Raw genomic sequence first — 8,520 nt, forward strand, 5'->3', positions numbered from 1 at the left:
GTCCATACATTTAATCAATGTTTCAAAGCTTTAGATGAAAAAACTTTGTCTTATCTAAGGAGTCTGTCAAAATCATAGTTTTAGATATGAATAAATGCAGATTTCATTAATAAACACATTCTGAAATAACAGGAGAATTAGATAACTAAGCCTACCTAAGCCAACCAGTTTTATTATGAAAGAATTGTACTTTTCAGCCACTGACTTGCTCAACAATTTAAATGTGGAGTTGGGCGGCCTTAGTGTTGAGCTGAGCGTCATAAAAGTTAACAGACATGACTAAAATTGTTTCCTTCCCCCCCCCCGAACAGAAGGACCCCAAAATATCACATTAAGCTATTTATCTTGTAAATGATCCACTACTCATAGACAATTTCACAATTTTCTTCAAGTTTTTTAGAAAATTAAATCTCGTGATTTTTAGGCCAAAACAAACCAGTTTCCCAAGATAGCTGTGGAAGAGGGAACCAAAAAATAGGAAGGGAGATCTTGGCCTCATTGTAGTCAATGGAAGTTTTGCCATTGGGTTTCAATGGGGCCCGGATTTTCACTCCAGGTATTTAATGAAACCTGGTTACAACCCCACTTCTTGGAGTCATCACCACGGCTCTATAACAAACATGTTCAAGGTGTCTTTAATTCCCATTAACTAAAAGAACTAGCTGCAGGTTGTTCATAGACTGTACGTTCTCCTTGTCCCACTCTCTTCTCCAAAAGAGTATAGACTGCATTAATAGAATGGCTCTGTGTTTGCCGTAGTCCAACAACAGCATTGCATCCTAGCAAAATGGACAGATATGTAGCAAACTCATGGAAGATATCACAGATGCTAAGCCTTTGCTCTCTTCAATAGGATAACACTACTACTTCACACTTACATAGTGCCTTGCATCTTAAAAGCACTGTACAAACATTGAGAAACAGGTTACGCAACCTCAAATGACAGAGATAGCCTAGCAATATGGTTACAGACTGTCACAGATGGAAGATTGTCAATAGAAAGATTTGTGGGGGGAAGTTGATAGTCTAGGTCATGTTCATCGTCAATGGAAAAAAATACACTCTGCAGAAATTTCTCACTATAAGCCAGATTTAGGGAATTTATAACATGGGATAAGGGGTAGTCACTTTTTTGCAAAATTTGAGGGTTGTTTTTTTTTGTTTTTTTTTGTTTTTTAAGAAATGGTTGTGAAGATAACCTTCTGGATGTGCAATGTTTTCTTCCTAAGTCTCCGTGGGAAAGACATTTCACAGGAATAAGGTTTCAAGCTTTTACAGATACAACTAAATGAATGTTCTAGCAAATATTGCAATGATCTGGTCTTCAATGTATCAGTCTGGCAGAAAAGGGAAGAGAACATAACATGCGTGGGGAGTCAGAAGATCTACAGAGGAGATTAGGTGTGAAAAAGTCCATTTTATAAAACACTATTCAAATAAACTAAAATTAGGATTTTCATGTGTGTTTTCCCCCAGTTAATTTGCCAAAAGTAATCCAGAAGTTATGCCCAGAATTATTTCCAGTAGATTTTGAGTGGCCCTCTCTTGTAACTGTTCATGCATTTCTTAAGAAGAATAGAACAGGCAGATCTGAATAACTCAGTCCTGGAAAAAGAAACAGTAAACGCAAACTGGTTGGAGTCAACCATACTTCAAACTTCTGGAAAATATAATGCATGTATAGTAAGTCTAGATACAGTCCTCTGCCACACTTTCTTGGGAAAAGAGGAAGAAGAAAGAGCTGATGTATATTCAGTCTAAATAAATTTAAAAAAAAATCAGGCAAAACCCTATTTAACAAGAAGATAATATCTGGATAATAGTAGAAAGCCTTATCACAATATATAGAAAATATGCCTAAATAAAACTACTTTGACTACTTTCCTGCCGTGCAGCAAAATCCGTCACGCGGTGGCTGGAAGAACTGATGGTACAATAGAGACCAAGAGCTATGACAGATTATGGACCTATGACATTTCTTTGCTTTTCCAGCTGCCATAAAACCGGTCTTATTTCCTTAAGTATATAAAAGTCACATGATGGTCACTCCTGTGTGAGATAGTATCAGGGGGTAGCCGTGTTAGTCTGTATCTACAAAAACAACAAGGAGTCTGGTGGCACCTTAAAGACTAACAGATTTATTTGGGCATAAGCTTTCGTGGGTAAAAACCTCACTTCATGCATCCGAAGAAGTGAGGTTTTTACCCACGAAAGCTTATGCCCACATAAATCTGTTAGTCTTTAAGGTACCACCAGACTCCTTGTTGTTTTTGTGTGAGATAGGAAACCATAGCAAAGTTATGAATGAGAGTACGTGATCTAGGAACAGGAAAAACTAAAAAAAAAAAAAAAAATTAATGGAGATATCCTATCTCCTAGAACTGGAAGGGACCTTGAAAGGTCATCAAGTCCAGCCCCCTGCCTTCACTAGCAGGACCAAGTACTGATTTTGCCCCAGATCCCTAAGTGGCCTCCTCAAGGATTGAACTCACAACCCTGGGTTTAGCAGGCCAATGCTCAAACCACTGAGCTATCCCTCCCCCCTAAAAGATTTCATTTTGGGATTTGCAATCATTGGCTTCCAATGCCAGTGGAACAGAACAATTCCAGTCTGTCCAAGTACAGAAATACAATCTGTGCACAAATTACTAAGGTAAACATCATTAGCATTCTGTATAACACTGACTGTTCTTTCCTGCTTCTGGGGCTGTTTTAATCCATGTCCTTCTGCAAAGTTGTACTTTTCTAGCCCACATACATGTTAGTAACCTCACAATTTGGTATTTTACCATAATTAAAAATACAAGTTATCCCTGAACTGCTCACTATTGAAAGACTAGTCGAGATCATCACACCAAATCAAGAAGTCTGCCTCTGGTGACAACATCAAGCAAACAAACTGATTATCTTCCACACTCTTCTCTGCGGCATCTAAGATGGTTTTCTAATGTTCTATAGCTTTTCTTTCTTCATTAATTCCCTATTTTATATTACCAGGGCAGAACATTTCTGTATTATACAAATACAATAAAAAAAGAAACCATTTGTTCTAAAAACACATTTATCTTTGTTTCGAGAGCAAAGTATTATAACTAGAAAATTTTTTAAAGTTAAAATATGTAGGAAATTCACACTTAATTCTTCAAGCACAGGCTGGCAAAACACCAGATGTTAGAAATAAGGAAGAAAACGTTTCAAGACGGAGATATTGTGCATTACACAATTGCCTTACAAACTGTTAAAGGAGAGTTATAAGCCTATGGAAATCAGCTTCTGGTCACAAGTCAAAAAACTAAAGTCTATTTTAAATTCAAATTTAAGTAATATATGTGCAATGCTTTTTTTAAATTAGCTTTTTAAGATTATAAAGTGCCTTGTGATTATTGTGAAGGATGCCAGAGGGGCATACTACACTACAAATGTTAATACAACTTTAACTATGTTGGTGCCATTATAATTACATCATTCAAAAGTCTATACATGCTATTAAAAAATTATTTTCAGGGACTGATGGCATTTTCCCCGAAAATCTGTCATGCCATGGTAGCAGAGATAACTAAGATTTCTAAATCACCCTCTCTTATTAGGCTGTAGTTTTATCTCTGTTTTAATGAGCAAGACCCTGAATCAGAAATAAAAACAATATTTCATCAGATTTCTCAGTTCTCTATCACCACAAGATCTTGTTCACGGGAAGATAATTCTAAGTGAGTAGTGAGAAAATTCATACTTCTCTTTTGTAAAGTATCTCCTCATTTGGTGAAGTAATTATTGCTATGCATTATTAAAATTATTTGTTCAAATTTTACATTTCCCTTCATAGAGAGCATACCCACATTAAAAGGTAAGTCTTGATATACACCATGAATGAATACTCAATATCAGTGCTTAACAAAATCTGTCCACTGCTACTTTTCATACAAATATCTGATGAATTTAAGCTTTGATTTTAAAACAATGTGTCAAATTTGCCAAAGTACCTAAGTGGTGTAGGATCCTAGAATTCATTGATTTTGTCTATACTACAGCCTCTACAGCGGCACAGTTATGGTGCTACAGCTGTGCCACTGTAGTGAAGACACTTCTTACATTGATGGAAGGGTTTTTCCATTGATGCAGTTAACTCACCTCTCCCAGAGGCGGTAGTTAGGTCAACAGAAGAACTCTTCTATCCACCTAGCTGCATATTTATGTTGACCTAACTACGGCGCTCATTTTTCACAGTCCTGAATGATGTACCTAGGTTGACCTCATTTTTAAGTGTAGACCAGATTATAGGCTCCTGAATCATGTACCCAATTACCTTTCCCACCCTTTTTATTGTGAAGATAACATATGAAGATACCTTCTGCAGTGTCATCTTTTTGAATCTGAAGAGAGAGAATGCTTGATTTCCCCCAAGAAGCAACCCACTGAAATTGTCAAAAACCTTCCAATTCCACAATTCTGAATGGCAGCATGGAAACTGATCAGAATCACACAATTTCAATCTGGTGTTGCACTGGAGAATTGACTCTGAAGCTGTATTCACAAAGGACCCTCCAGAAAGAGAGGCTACAGGAATAGTAGTCAAGACCTCTGACACCAGCCAGGAATTTGGAGTAAAATAGCAGAGACCATTCCTATCTTAAAACAGTCGAAAAGTTGGGGGAAAGGTAAAGTAGCATCGGAAAAAGAATGGCAATTTCAGACCTGCCCAATGGTCCATCTAGTGCAGTAGTTCATTTTACGGTGGCCATACTAATAACATGTCTACTGGGAAAAATCCTTTCTAACTCTAGTTAGCAGTTGTCTTATGTCCTCAAGTATGAGAGCTGATATCCCCTCATAAATGTTATCCTAGCTAGTCTAATTGCAGAAGATATCTTCTCTGAATCCTCTTAAGATCTTTTTTTCAGTAGTAACCTGTTGAACTCACTGCTCAGTGTAACACAAAGTTGTGCTAAAAAATTATCAGTTTTAGAGTTGTCTTTGATTTTCCCATTTTTTGTCCTCTTGTACTTGTATAGAGAGGGTATGTGATATATCTCTGCATGCCACCTCTTACAGGTCTCCTCACTAAACCAGGGTTAATATTTTTAATCTGTCCTCATACAAAACTTTTCCCAAGCCTCTAATATTTCTCACCACCCTTCTCTGGATCCTCTTTCAGATATCCTTTTTGAGATGGAGTGACCAAAACAGAACACAATATTTAAAATGAGGGAATAGCATCGATTTCTATAATGACAGGATATTTTAAGTATCTTTCTTCTGGTTTGATTTCAAATGTGATGCAAGTTAAGGTGATAAAATGGGTGGCATGTGAGTTTATCAGTTTAATCACATACCTACTAGTCAAAGGCTCATATGAGCCCCCAGTAGGTTCAAGGGACATGATGAATCTGGTAGGGATGCTAACACCCAGGTGGAGGAGCAGTCATTGTGATGCACCCCCTCCTGATGTTTTCTATATTAGCTTCTGGCTAGCAGGTTTAAAGTTCTCTAGCTAGTAGTCGCCTACATTTTCAAAGCCCTTCTGTACATATTAAAGAAGACCATTACAAATGGAGGGCTGGATTGTGCAACTACTGTTGACTTCACTGGGAATTACTCCTATTCAGTGGCTGCATAATCGAGCCCAGAATGTGACATAGCCCCCTTTTTTTTTTTTTTTTGTAGCTGACAGTACACAGCGGAGCAATTGTTTTACCATTAAATTAAGAGCTATGGATCCATTTTAAGTATTATGCTTCGAATCAGACCAAAAAGATGACTACCTAGCCACTTTGAATCTACAAAATGAATGTTTAAAGCTAGCCTTGGATGCTTATTTTAATAGAATTTGCTGCATGAATGTAGTCTGTCTGGACCACAGCTATAATGAGCAAAGTTTCTGATGTCATGTGCTACAGGGATGCAGCCCTCCAAGTTGAAATTATTGTTAAGACTAATTAGCCCACAAACATGTTGTTCCATCTGCATGTTGTAAATGGCATGGAATAGCATTAAAAGTTTTATCGCTACCAGTGTGCTGATACATATCATCTACTGCCAGTCAGCCTGGTGAATATAGGTAAGGAATATCCCAAATTCAGTATTTAGAATTTAATCTATAAGCACTAATTTTTTTATTAATGGATCCAAGCAAAAATGAGAATGACTAAAGACTACAGTTAATCTTAGACATAAATTCTTAGATGAGTAAATCTGCAACTAAACAACCTCATGATGAAAATCTACTTCAAGGCCTATAGAAGCCATAAAAAGAGAGAGTCATTTAAAATATTTTTTTTTTGCCCAATATGGAAATTACTAACTCCTATTTATGCATCCCCAGCCCCCGCAGTCACTGGAGTGTTAAGATTTTGGTTTCATTTAACCTCAAATTTTGCATAGTACCTTGAAAAACTGTAATTTTCCTCCACCAAATCTGTTGGGTCAAAAAGTAAGTTCTCTTCCTTAGTGATTGTCATTTTTGTTTCTAAAATCAGACCCGACAGCATTCAACCCTTCTTGCAGTAAGTGACAACAGATCAACTTTAATTCTATACTGCCTCTTACAAAAATGGATGTGTAAAGGAGAGACTGGATGGCTCAGGAAATTGGTAATGAGATACAGAGCTTTTCATCTCTAGGTCACCAATTCTAAATTGACAGAGGTCAGTAGTAATCAAAAGTCATTAGCATTTAATGATTGTTCAGTGCCCTATAAGAAAGGAGCTAGTGATCACAGCATACTTCAGTAATGCCACCATTAACATTAGCACTCTTTCTAGAGTCTCAGTGGAGAGGTGTACTGAATCTCTATGCAGACTGAACTTCCCTTCTTATCTTAAAGATAGGCGTCGTCAACACAGTTTTATATTGATTTAGCTATTTCAGTTAGGGGTGTGATTTTTTTTAACAAAATAGTTACATGTATATAATTCCAAACAAAGGTGCCTTATACTGATATAGCTTATCCCTTCCCTATGGGAATAGCTACACACCTATAAGGCAGTTTTATATCAACATAATGGTATCCAGGAGATTGTTCTACTTTAACTATACTGATATAAGCTAAAGTATTGCAATGTTTGCATGTAGACAGATCTGTAGTTTTTAGCCGGGCTAAGGCACACTGGCAGAGTAGATTAAGGAAGCTCACATTACCATTGCCCGCATTGTACCTGTTCTGTGGATGGAAGACATCAACTCCCTGGACTGTCAGTTTGGCAGCCCTTATAATTGGTAAAGAAAAACATAAAGGGAACCTTCAAAAAAGTCCTGTGTTAGGTATTGTAATGTAAATGTAATTGTTCCATCATGGGTAAACGAGATAATGTTAATTTTGTTTTAAACTACAATTCCCTGAACATTACTACAAATAAAAAGTGCAGTTTAAAAATCTAAATCAAATCAGTAACTTGGCAGACTTGTGTTTATAGTGGGAGATTATACCTGGCAGCATTCAGTGAAAGACATTTTAAATGAGTTTAAAAACAGAAAAAATTGGCAACGTCTGTTATTTTCGATGAATTTTAAAAGGACAGAAAGGAAAGCAAACATTAATCCAATCAGAGAAAAAAAGAGCATGTTGCTCCATGGGCATAACAGTCAGTTCACAACTGTTGCACTCAAAGTGTGATGGAAGTTTTTTGTTTTGTTTTACTGACCCTCACTTTTCACAAAAGTGAAGTTCAGGGTACATAAATGGTCAACTGGTGATATTGTAAATATATATATAGAATACTATATACGCTTTTCATCTGAGGTGATAATTTCTGGTCACTGCCAACCTGAGCTGGATCTGAAACATTCCAGTCATTAGAAACCTAAATTTAAATGGCCCTTGGCCATAACACACTGAGCTGAATTAAGCTTGGGCATACAGGTGAAAGGCTTTGTATCCTATTACCTGTTCATAATTTTAAAAGCTTGCCTCAAGAGCTTTATGTTATGTGGATTTTTTGCTAATTCAAGTTCAAAATGGGGGTTCCAAAGGTGAGATGAAAATTACGGTAAGTGGTATTTTCCTTTGAAACTACTATTTTAGAAAGTTACATTTATTTTCCCATGATCTAAACATTTCAGTCACATTTTGCCTAATAGATCAGTCATGCTCCAGTATTTTTATTTCAATACTTTCCCCTCCTTCTCACAATTTAACGGCATGTGCTTCATTTTAATGAATTTTCAATATAATTAGTTTTCTGAATACAGTGTTTCCAACTAAAGATTTTTTTTTAAACCATTTTAGGGGTAGTTGTCCAGCAATGATTACCTAAATGCAGGTTTAATTTCCCCTCCGTGGTAACTCTGCCTAAGAGACCTCTGGAAATTCCATGGACTTTGACTTCATAATGAGACAGAAATGGAAATATTGATGAGCTAGGAAGGAACAAATCCTTGTTTAAACAACTAAATCAAACACGAGCTGTTAAGCTATTTTAAGAGACCATGTGAGGTGAATGGATTTCTGTTAGCTTGAAATGTTAGAAAGTTTTATCTAGTATGAAATTTTTTTATTTAAACTGTGAAATACTTTCCTCAAGTACA

Source organism: Emys orbicularis, chromosome 3, assembly GCF_028017835.1.
Source record: "Emys orbicularis isolate rEmyOrb1 chromosome 3, rEmyOrb1.hap1, whole genome shotgun sequence".
Taxonomy (NCBI): Eukaryota; Metazoa; Chordata; order Testudines; family Emydidae; genus Emys; species Emys orbicularis.